This window comes from Arachis hypogaea, chromosome 6, assembly GCF_003086295.3.
Source record: "Arachis hypogaea cultivar Tifrunner chromosome 6, arahy.Tifrunner.gnm2.J5K5, whole genome shotgun sequence".
Lineage (NCBI taxonomy): Eukaryota > Viridiplantae > Streptophyta > Magnoliopsida > Fabales > Fabaceae > Arachis > Arachis hypogaea.
The window spans coordinates 96,872,619-96,884,424 of NC_092041.1; the positions used below are offsets into that span (position 1 = coordinate 96,872,619).

The following is an 11,806-nucleotide window of genomic DNA, read 5'->3' on the forward strand; positions in this document are numbered from 1 at the left end:
GCAAGAAATTAAATATGCAAATCGAAAGAAAACTTAATGAAATTTAAAGATGAAAATTAAAGCAATTAAAGCAACAAAGTGAAGGTAATTAACTAGGCTTTGCTTAGGAATACTTTCTAGGGTCATCTGACATTGCTACTTTATTTATCTATGTTGATGAATTAAAGTAAATTGTCCCAACAAATTAATCACCAAGAAGAAATAGTAACTATTGGTGTTTATTGATTAATCAACTAAGTTCCAATTAGTTAATCACAATGATGTAAAAATTCAATTGGAGTCAAGTGAATCTAACCCATTCAAGTCACTCAATCTAATCAAACATACATATAATTAAAGTGATGTTCTAGTAGGTTAACCTATATTAACTAAAAAAGTTTGCTAAATTTTTCAACTTAATTCATAAAATCTTAACTATTCGCTTGCTCGATTCTTGAACGGATAGGGTTCCTCAATTGCCTGGAAATGTGAGATACGGGTCACCTTCGCACGTCTGGATCTTCTTAGTCAAAAGGGAGAGGGTGGCCTTCAGGAAATGTGGTCCCACCGAACTGACGGTTTGACGAGAAGGGGGTCACTGCAAAAAGACTTCGACACCTAAGTCAGTGTCCGTACGAAGGCGGCAGACAATATAAGGGGTAGGTGACGTACCTCTTGGGAGGGGTAAGGTCCTTGGGGGACGAAATTGTGATTCATATGTTATTGCATTTTGTAAAATTCATTGCTTTTTCTTTCCCTAGCAATGGCACCAAAAACATGATGCCAATACCATGGTTTACAACTATGTGTGGTCACAACTCCGTTCAACTTAACCAGCAAGTGTACTGGGTCATCCAAGTAATACCTTACGTGAGTAAGGGTCGATCCCACAGAGATTGTTGGTATGAAGCAAGCTATGGTTACCTTGTAAATCTCAGTTAGGCAGATTATATGGTTTATGATAAGTTCGAAAATAAATAATAAACAGAAAATAAAATAGGATCGAAATACTTATGTAAATCAATAGCGGGAATTTCAGATAGGCGTAGGGAGATGCTGTGCTCCTCTTGAATCTCTACTTTCTTATTACATCCCATCCTCTCAGTGAAAATGGTCCTATGCTCTGTCACAGCACGGCTAATCATCTGTCGGTTCTCAATCAGGTTGGAATAGAATTCCTTGATTCTTTTGCGTATGTCACTAACGCCCAGCCTTCAGGAGTTTGAAGCTCGTCACAGTCATTTAATACCAGAATCCTACTCGGAATACCACAGACAAGGTTAGACTTTCCAGATTCCCAGAATCCTACTCGGAATACCACAGACAAGGTTAGACTTTCTGGATTCCCATGAATGCCGCCATCTATCTAGCTTATACCACGAAGATTCTGTTGGGGAATCTAAGAGATATGTGCCCGGCCTAAGGTAGAACGGAAGTGGTTGTCAGTCACGCGCGTTCATAGGTGAGAATGATTATGAGTGTCACGGATCATCACATTCATCAAGTTGAAGTGCAACGAATATCTTAGAATAGGAATAAAGAGAATTGAGTAGAAAGTAATAGTAATTGTATTGAAACTTGAGGTACAGCAGAGCTCCACACCCTTAATCTATGGTGTGTAGAAACTCCACCGTTGAAAATACATAAGTGAGAGGTCCAGGCATGGCCGAATGGCCAGCCCCCATGATCTGAGAACTAATCGTCCCAAGATGATCCTAAGATCTAAAATGATCAAAAGATGTCCAATACAATAGTAAATTATCCTATTTATACTAGACTAGCTACTAGGGTTTACATGAGTAAGTAATTGATGCATAAATCCACTTCCGGAGCCCACTTGGCGTGTGTTTGGGCTGAGCTTGATCTATCTACGAGCTGAGGCTTCTTTTGGAGTTGAACGCCGAGTTATAGCGTGTTTCTGGCGTTCAACTCCAGGTCGTGACATGTTTCTGGCGTTTGACTCCAGACAGCAGCATGTACTTGGCGTTGAGCGCCACTTTACGTCGTCAATTCCCAAATAAAGTATGGACTATTATATATTGCTGGAAAGCTCTGGATGTCTACTTTCCAACGCCATTAAAAGCGCGCTATTTGGAGTTCTGTAGCTCCAGAAAATTCATTTTGAGTGCAGGGAGGTCAGATTCCAACAGCATCAGCAGTCCTTTTGTCAGCCTTTTTCAGAGTTTTGCTCAAGTCCCTCAGTTTCAGCCAGAAATTACCTGAATTACAGAAAAACACAAAACTCATAGTAAAGTCCAGAAATGTGAATTTAACATAAAAACTAATGAAAACATCCCTAAAAGTAGCTTGAACTTACTAAAAACTACCTAAAAATAATGCCAAAAAGCGTATAAATTATCCACTCATCACAACACCAAACTTAAATTGTTGCTTGTCCCCAAGCAACTGAAAATCAAATAGGATAACAAGAAGAGAATATACTATAAATTCCAAAATATCAATGAATATTAATTCTAATTAGATGAGCGGGACTTGTAGCTTTTTGCTTCTGAACAGTTTTGGCATCTCACTTTTTCCTTTGAAGTTTAGAATGATTGGCATCTCTAGGAACTTAGAATTTTAGATAGTGTTATTGATTCTCCTAGTTAAGTATGTTGATTCTTGAACACAGCTACTTTTATGAGTCTTGGCTGTGGCCCTAAGCACTTTGTTTTCCAGTATTACCACCGGATACATAAATGCCACAGACACATGACTGGGTGAACCTTTTCAGATTGTGACTCAGCTTTGCTAGAGTCCCCAGTTAGAGGTGTCCAGAGCTCTTAAGCACACTCTTTTGCTTTGGATCACGACTTTAACCACTCAGTCTCAAGCTTTTCACTTGGACCTGCATGACACAAGCACATGGTTAGGGACAGCTTGATTTAGCCGCTTAGGCCTGGATTTTATTTCCTTGGGCCCTCCTATCCATTGATGCTCAAAGCCTTGGATCCTTTTTACCCTTGCCTTTTGGTTTTAAGGGCTATTGGCTTTTTCTGCTTGCTTTTTCTTTTTCTTTCTATTTTTTTTTCCATTTCTTTTTTTTTCGCAAGCTTTTTACTTTTCACTGCTTTTTCTTGCTTCAAGAATCAATTTTCATGATTTTTCAGATTGTCAATAACATTTCTCTTTGTTCATCATTCTTTCAAGAGCCAACAGTTTTAACATTCATAAACAACAAGATCAAAAATATGCACTGTTCAAGCATTCATTCAGAAAACAAAAAGTATTGTCACCACATCAATATAATTGAACTAAATTCAAGGATAAATTCGAAATTCATGTACTTCTTGTTCTTTTGATTAAAAACATTTTTCATTTAAGAGAGGTGAAGGATTAATGGAATTATTCATAACTTTAAGACATAGTTACTAAACACTAATGATCATGAAGTAGAGACACAAAACATAAATGAACACAACATAAAAAACGAAAAGCAGAAAGAAATAAGAACAAGGAATGAATCCACCTTAGTGGCGTCTTCTTCTTGTAGGACCAACAATGTCCTTAAGCTCTTCTATGTCCCTTCCTTGCCTTTGTTGCTCCTCCCTCATTGCTCTTTGATCTTCTCTTATTTCATGGAGAATGATGGAGTGCTCATGATGTTCCACCCTTAATTATTCCACATTGTAGCTCAAATCTTCTAAGGAAGTGTTGAGTTGTTTCCAATAGTTGTTGGGAGAAAAGTGCATCCCTTGAGGCATCTCAGGGATTTCTTGATGATGAGCTTCCTCATGCATCTCTTGAGATCCGTGGAGGGTTTCTCTTGCTTGCTCCATCCTCTTCTTGGTGATGGGCTTATCCTCCTCAATGGAGATGTCTCCTTCTATGATAACTCCAGCTGAGTAACATAGATGGCAAATAAGGTGAGGAAAAGCTAGCCTTGCCATGGTGGAGGGCTTTTTGGCTATTTTGTAGATTTCATTGGAGATGACTTCATGAACTTCTACTTCCTCTCCAATCATGATGCTATGAATCATGATGGCCCGATCCACAGTAACTTCAGATCGGTTGCTAGTGGGAATGATGGAGCATTGAATGAACTCCAACCATCCTCTAGCCACAGGCTTGAGGTCCAGTCTTCTTAGTTGAACTGGCTTGCCTTTGGAGTCTCTTTTCCATTGAGCTCCTTCCACACATATGTCCATTAGGACTTGGTCCAACCTTTGATTAAAATTGACCCTTCTAGTGTAGGGGCGTACATCTCCTTGCATCATGGGCAAGTGGAACGCCAACCTCACATTCTCCAGACTAAAATCTAAGTATTTCCCCTGAACCATTGTGAGATAATTCTTTGGGCTTGGGTTCATACTTTGATCATGGTTCCTAGTGATCCATGCATTGGCATAGAACTCTTGAACCATTAAGATTCCGACTTGTTGCATGGGGTTGGTTAGGACTTCCCAACCTCTCCTTCGGATCTCATGTCGGATCTCCGGATACTCATTTTTCTTGAGCTTGAAAGGGACCTCAGGGATCACCTTCTTCTTTGCCACAACATCATAAAAGTGGTCTTGATGGCTTTTGGAGATGAATCTTTCCATCTCCCATGAATCGGAGGTGGAAGCTTTTGTCTTCCCTTTTCCTTTTCTAGAGGATTCTCCGGCCTTAGGTGCCATTGATGGTAATGGAAAAACAAAAAGCTTATGCTTTTACCACACCAAACTTAAAATATTGCTCGCCCTCGAGCAAGAGAAGAAAGAAGAGAAGAAGAAGAAGAAGAAAATATGGATGAGAGTGAGGGATGGTGTGTCGGCCAAGGTGTAGAAGAGGGGGTTTGTGTTGTGGGAAAATGAAGTAGAATGGAAGGGTATATGTATAGAGAAAGGGGAGAGGGTAGGTTCGGCCATGTAGGGTGGGTTTGGGTGGGAAAGTGTTATTGAATTTTGAAGGTAGGTGGGGTTTATGGGGAAGAGTGGATGGATGTGAGTGGTGAAGGGGGTAATTGGGAAGAGAGATTGAAGTTGTTGGGAAGTGTGACATGGGGAAGAGTGTTATAGGATTAGGAGGTAAGGTGGGAATATGTTAGGTGGGGATCCTGTGGGGTCCACAGATCCTGAGATGATCCTGTGGGGTCCACAGATCCTGAGGTGATCCTGTGGGGTCCACAGATCCTGAGGTGTCAAGGAATTACATCCCTGCACCAAATAGGCATGCAAAATGCCTTTGCATACCATTCTGGCATTTAAACGCCGAGGTGATGCACGTTCTGGGCGTTCAACGCCCATGTGTAGCATGTTCTGGGCGTTCAACGCCCATGTGTAGCATGTTTCTGGCGTTGAACGCCAGTTCCATGCTTGTTACTGGTGTTTAGCGCCAGCTTTCCTCAAGGCACATTCCTGGCGTTCAAACGCCAGAATGTTGCTTGTTTCTGGCGTTCAGCGCCAGATTCATGCTCTGTTCTGGCGTTGAACGCCAGCCAGATGCTCCTTACTGGCATTGAACGCCAGTATGTCCTCCCTCCAGGGTGTGATTTTTCTTCTGCTGTTTTTGATTCTATTTTTAATTTTTATATTTTTTTTTCATGACTCCACATGATCATGCACCTAATAAAACACAAAATAAAAATAAAATAAAAATTAGATAAATAAAAATTGGGTTGCCTCCCAATAAGCGCTCTTTTAATGTCATTAGCTTGACAGTGGGCTCTCATGGAGCCTCACAGGTGATCACGTCAATGTTGTATAGTCCCAACACCAAACTTAGATTTTGGATATGGGGTATTAACACCAAACTTAGTGTTTGGTTGTGGCCTCCCAACACCAAACTTAGAGTTTGACTGTGGAGGCTCTTCTTGACTCTGAACTGAGAGAAGCTCTTTGTGCTCACTCTCTTTTGTCACAGAGGGATGGCCATGTGCCTTAAACACAAGGTAGTCCCCATTCAATTGAAGGACTAATTCACCTCTGTTGACATCTATCACAGCTCCTGCTGTGGCTAGGAAAGGTCTTCCAAGGATGATGCACTCATCCTCTTCCTTCCTAGTATCTAAGATTATGAAATCAGCAGGGATGTAAAGGCCTTCAACCTTTACTAACACGTCCTTTACTACTCCATAAGCTTGTCTTAATAACTTGTCTGCCAATTGTATTGAGAACAAGGCAGGTTGTACCTCAATGATCCCCAGCATCTCCATTACAGAGAGTGGCATAAGATTTATCCCTGACCCCAGATCACATAGAGCTTTTTCAAAGGTCATGGTGCCTATGGTACAAGGTATTAAGAACTTGCCAGGATATTGTCTCTTTTGAGGTAAAATTTTCTGAATCCAGGTGTCTAGTTCACCAATGAGCAAGGGATGTTCATTTTCCCAAGTCTCATTACCAAACAACTTGGCATTCAGCTTCATGATAGCTCTTAAATATTGAGCAACTTGCTCTCTAGTCACATCTTCATCCTCTTTAGATGAAGAATAGTCTTCAGAGCTCATGAATGGCAGAAGGAGATTTAATAGAATCTCTATGGTCTCTATATGAGCCTTAGATTCCTTTGGATCCTTAATAGGAAATTCCTTCTTGCTTGAGAGACGTCCCAGGAGGTCTTCCTCACTAGGATTTTCGTCCTTCTCCTCCCTTGTGCATTTGGCCATATTGATTACATCAATGGCTTTGCACTCTCCTTTTGGATTCTCTTCTGTATTGCTTGGGAGAATACTGGGAGGAGTTTCAATGACTTTCTTACTCAGCTGGCCCACTTGTGCCTCCAGATTTCTGATGGAGGATCTTGTTTCACTTATGAAACTAAAAGTGGCTTTTGACATATCAGAGACTAGATTGGCTAAATTAGAATTGTTCAGAATTCTCTGTCTGTTGCTGAGAAGATGATGGAAAAGGCTTGCTATTGCTCAGCCTATTGCGTCCACCATTGTTAAAGCCTTGTTGAGGCTTTTGTTGATCCTTCCATGAGAAATTTGGATGATTTCTCCATGATGAATTATAGGTGTTTCCATAAGGTTCACCCATGTAATTTACCTCTGCCATTGCAGGGTTCTCAGGATCATAAGCTTCTTCAGAAGCTACCTCTTTAGTACTGTTGGATGTATTTTGCCATCCATTCAGACTTTGAGAGATCATGTTGACTTGCTGAGTCAACACTTTGTTCTGAGCCAATATGGTATTCAGAGCATCAATTCCAAGAACTCCCTTCCTTTGAGGCATCCCATTATTCACAGAATTCCTCTCAGAAGTGTACATGAATTGGTTATTTGCAACCATGTCAATGAGTTCTTGAGCTTCTGCAGTTGTTTTCTTTAGGTGGATGGATCCACCTGCAGAATGGTCCAATGACATTTTTGAAAACTCAGATAGACCATAATAGAATATATCTAATATGGTCCATTCTGAAAACATGTTAGATGGACACCTTTTGGTCAACTGCTTGTATCTTTCCCAAGCTTCATAGAGGGATTCACCATCTTTTTGTTTGAAGGTCTGAACATCCACTCTAAGCTTGCTCAGCTTTTGAGGAGGAAAGAATTTATCCAAGAAGGCCGTGACCAGCTTCTCCCAGGAGTCCAGGCTATCCTTAGGTTGTGAATCCAACCATATTCTAGCTCTGTCTCTTACAGCAAAATGGAAAAGCATGAGCCTGTAGACTTCAGGATCTACTCCATTCGTCTTAACAGTTTCACAGATCTGCAAGAACTCAGTTAAAAACTGATAAGGATCTTCAGATGGAAGTCCATAGAACTTGCAGTTTTGTTGCATTAAGGCAACTAGCTGAGGTTTCAGCTCAAAATTGTTTGCTCCAATGGCAGGAATGGAGATGCTTCTTCCATCAAATTTGGACGTTGGTTTTGTGAAGTCACCAAGCATTCTCCTTGCATTATTGTTGTTGGGTTCGGCTGCCATCTCCTTCTCTTGTTCTAATATTTCTGAAAGGTTACCTTTAGATTGTTGTAATTTAGCTTCTCTTAGTTTTCTCTTCAGATTCCTTTCAGGTTCAGGATCAATTTCAACAAGAGTGCCTTTTTCCTTGTTCCTGCTCATATGAAAGAGAAGAAAACAAGAAAAGAAGAGGAATCCTCTATGTCACAGTATAGAGATTCCTTTATGTTAGTAGAAGAAGAAAGGGGAGAAGAGTGAAGAAGAATAGGTTCGGATTTTTAGATGAAGAGAGGTGAAGAGAAGTGTTAGTAAATAAATAATTAAATAGAATAAGAAAAGAGAGGGAGAATTTCGAAGATAATTTTGAAAAAGAGGTTAGTATTTTTGAAAATTAAAGACAAGATAAGATTAAAATTAAAATTTAAAACAAAAAGATTTTTTTGAAAAAGAGATGAGATATTTTCGAAAATTAGAGGGGGAAAAGTAGTTAGGTGGTTTTGAAAAAGATAAGAAACAAACACAAAGTCAAAGAGTTAGTTGAAAAAGATATTAAAATCAAATTTGAAAAGATAAGAAGATAAGTTAGATAAGATATTTTGAAATCAAATTTCGAAAAAGATAAGATAAAAAGATAAGATTTTTAAGAAAAATATATTTTGAAAAAGATTTAATTTTTAAAATTAAAATTAATTACTTAACTAACAAGAAACTAAAAGATAAGATTCTAGAATTTAAAGATTGAACCTTTCTTAACAAGAAAGTAACAAACTTCAAATTTTTGAATCAATCACATTAATTGTTAGCATAATTTCGAAAATATGATATAAAGATAAAAAAAAGATTTTGAAAACAAATTGGAAAAGAATTTTTTGAATTTTTCGAAAAAGAGGAAAAATTGGAAAAGATATGATTTTTGAAAAAGATTTTGAAAAGATAAAATTTTTAAATTTTTGAAAATTTGACTTAACTTGTAAGAAACAACTAATGTTGAAAATTTTTGACTAAGTCAACTCAAATTTTCGAAAATTATGAGAAAAACAAGGAAAAGATATTTTTTTATTTTTGAAATTTTAATTATGAGAGAGAAAAATAATTAAAATTAAAACGTCATAATTGTATTTTTCTCTTTTCTTTTTGGATCAAAACAAGGAATGCATGCAAGAACACTATGAATGTCAAGATGAACACCAAGAACACTTTGAAGATCATGATGAACATCAAGAACATATTTTTGAAAAATTTTTTATGCAAAGAAGACATGCAAGACACCAAACTTAGAAATCTTTAATGCATGGACTCTAACAAACGAAAAATGCATATGAAAAACAACAAACAACACAAAACAAGAAAACATCAAGATGAAACAAGAAGACTTGTCAGGAACAACTTGAAGATCATGAAGAACACTATGAATGCATGGAATTTTCAAAAATAATGCATAAATTTCAAAAACATGCAATTGACACTAAACTTAAAAATTGACTCAAGACTCAAGCAATAAACACAAAATATTTTTTATTTTTATGATTTTATTAATTTTTTTGGATTTTTATTAATTTTTTTCGAAAATAAAGTTTGGAAAAACGAAAAAGAAAAGAAAAATTTTGAAAAAGATTTTTGAAAAATTTTTGAAAAGAAAATTACCTAATCTGAGCAACAAGATGAACCGTCAGTTGTCCATACTCGAACAATCCCCGGCAACGGCGCCAAAAACTTGGTGAACGAAATTGTGATTCATATGTTATTGCATTTTGTAAAATTCATTGCTTTTTCTTTCCCTGGCAATGGCGCCAAAAACATGATGCAAATACCATGGTTTACAACTATGTGTGGTCACAACTCCGTTCAACTTAACCAGCAAGTGTACTGGGTCATCCAAGTAATACCTTACGTGAGTAAGGGTCGATCCCACAGAGATTGTTGGTATGAAGCAAGCTATGGTTACCTTGTAAATCTCAGTTAGGCAGATTAAATGATTTATGATAAGTTCGAAAATAAATAATAAACAGAAAACAAAATAGGATCGAAATACTTATGTAAATCAATAGTGGGAATTTCAGATAGGCGTATAGAGATGATGTGCTCCTCTTGAATCTCTACTTTCTTATTACATTCATCCAATCCTTCTTACTCCTTTCCATGGCAAGCTGTATGTACGGCATCACCGTTGTCAATGGCTACATCCCATCCTCTTAGTGAAAATGGTCCTATGCTCTGTCACAGCACGGCTAATCATCTGTCGGTTCTCAATCAGGTTGGAATAGAATCCCTTGATTCTTTTGTGTATGTCACTAACGCCCAGCCTTCAGGAGTTTGAAGCTCGTCACAGTCATTCAATACCGGAATCTTACTCGGAATACCACAGACAAGGTTAGACTTTCCAGATTCCCGGAATCCTACTCGGAATACCACAGACAAGGTTAGACTTTTCGGATTCCCATGAATGCCGCCATCTATCTAGCTTATACCACGAAGATTCTGTTGGGGAATCTAAGAGATATGTGCCCGGCCTAAGGTAGAACGGAAGTGGTTGTCAGTCACGCGCGTTCATAGGTGAGAATGATGATGAGTGTCACGGATCATCACATTCATCAAGTTGAAGTGCAACGAATATCTTAGAATAGGAATAAAGAGAATTGAGTAGAAAGTAATAGTAATTGTATTGAAACTTGAGGTACAGCAGAGCTCCACACCCTTAATCTATGGTGTGTAGAAACTCCACCGTTGAAAATACATAAGTGAGAGGTCCAGGCATGGCCGAATGGCCAGCCCCCATGATCTGAGAACTAATCATCCCAAGATGACCCTAAGATCTAAAATGATCAAAAGATGTCCAATACAATAGTAAATTATCCTATTTATACCAGACTAGCTACTAGGGTTTACATGAGTAAGTAATTGATGCATAAATCCACTTCCGGAGCCCACTTGGCGTGTGTTTGGGCTGAGCTTGATCTATCTACGAGCTGAGGCTTCTTTTGGAGTTGAACGCCGAGTTATAGCGTGTTTCTGGCGTTCAACTCCAGGTCGTGACATGTTTCTGGCGTTTGACTCCAGACAGCAGCATGTACTTGGCGTTGAGCGCCACTTTACGTCGTCAATTCCCAAATAAAGTATGGACTATTATATATTGCTGGAAAGCTCTGGATGTCTACTTTCCAACGCCATTAAAAGCGCGCTATTTGGAGTTCTGTAGCTCCAGAAAATTCATTTTGAGTGCAGGGAGGTCAGATTCCAACAGCATCAGCAGTCCTTTTGTCAGCCTTTTTCAGAGTTTTGCTCAAGTCCCTCAGTTTCAGCCAGAAATTACCTGAATTACAGAAAAACACAAAACTCATAGTAAAGTCCAGAAATGTGAATTTAACATAAAAACTAATGAAAACATCCCTAAAAGTAGCTTGAACTTACTAAAAACTACCTAAAAATAATGCCAAAAAGCGTATAAACTATCCGCTCATCAGTCCTCCCCTTATATACTCTGTAATAGGGCGGGTCCCACATGAGTAGACCCACCTTCCAGGAAGTTTCCTCCTCCAGCTGGCTAAGTTCATGTAGATAGGGAGGTGGCACGCGGGTTATCCTTTGGTTCGGGCATGGTGTGTTGTCGGGTCGGCGGTTTGTCCGGACTCCTGCCTAACTGGGCTGGGCCGGAACAGTGCCCCCAACGTGCTAGCTACGTCGACAAGCGCAGTTGGTGGCGCGTTCTCCTCAGTTTTTCTGTTGCTAGTTTTTCGTCTAGTCGGTTGTTCGCAAGGGGGGCGTGACCCCTACGCACAAACAACGCTTGTCTGTTTCTGGGGAGTGCCAATCGTCGCCTCGTTTCTCGTGCTGGGTATTTAATGCCCATTGTGATTCATTTAAAAGCTTGGGAAAAAGTCTATTTTGTCCCTGACTTTAATTTCGCGCTTCTTAGTGCGGTTAATTTCTAGTTTTTATCTTCTTTCCTCCACTCTTCTAACTCCTCCACGTTCCATTTTTCCATTCCCAAATCCCTTCTGCGT

The 11,806-nt window shown here is 39.0% G+C and overlaps 1 non-coding gene across 1 annotated transcript; it reads left to right on the top strand.

The window, feature by feature from the left end:
* Window positions 1–7,326: 7,326 nt before the first annotated feature.
* On the top strand, window positions 7,327–7,430 carry LOC112699902 (small nucleolar RNA R71). Its single transcript, XR_003152834.1, has one exon. It is a non-coding gene; the product is annotated as a small nucleolar RNA R71 (small nucleolar RNA).
* Window positions 7,431–11,806: the final 4,376 nt, after the last annotated feature.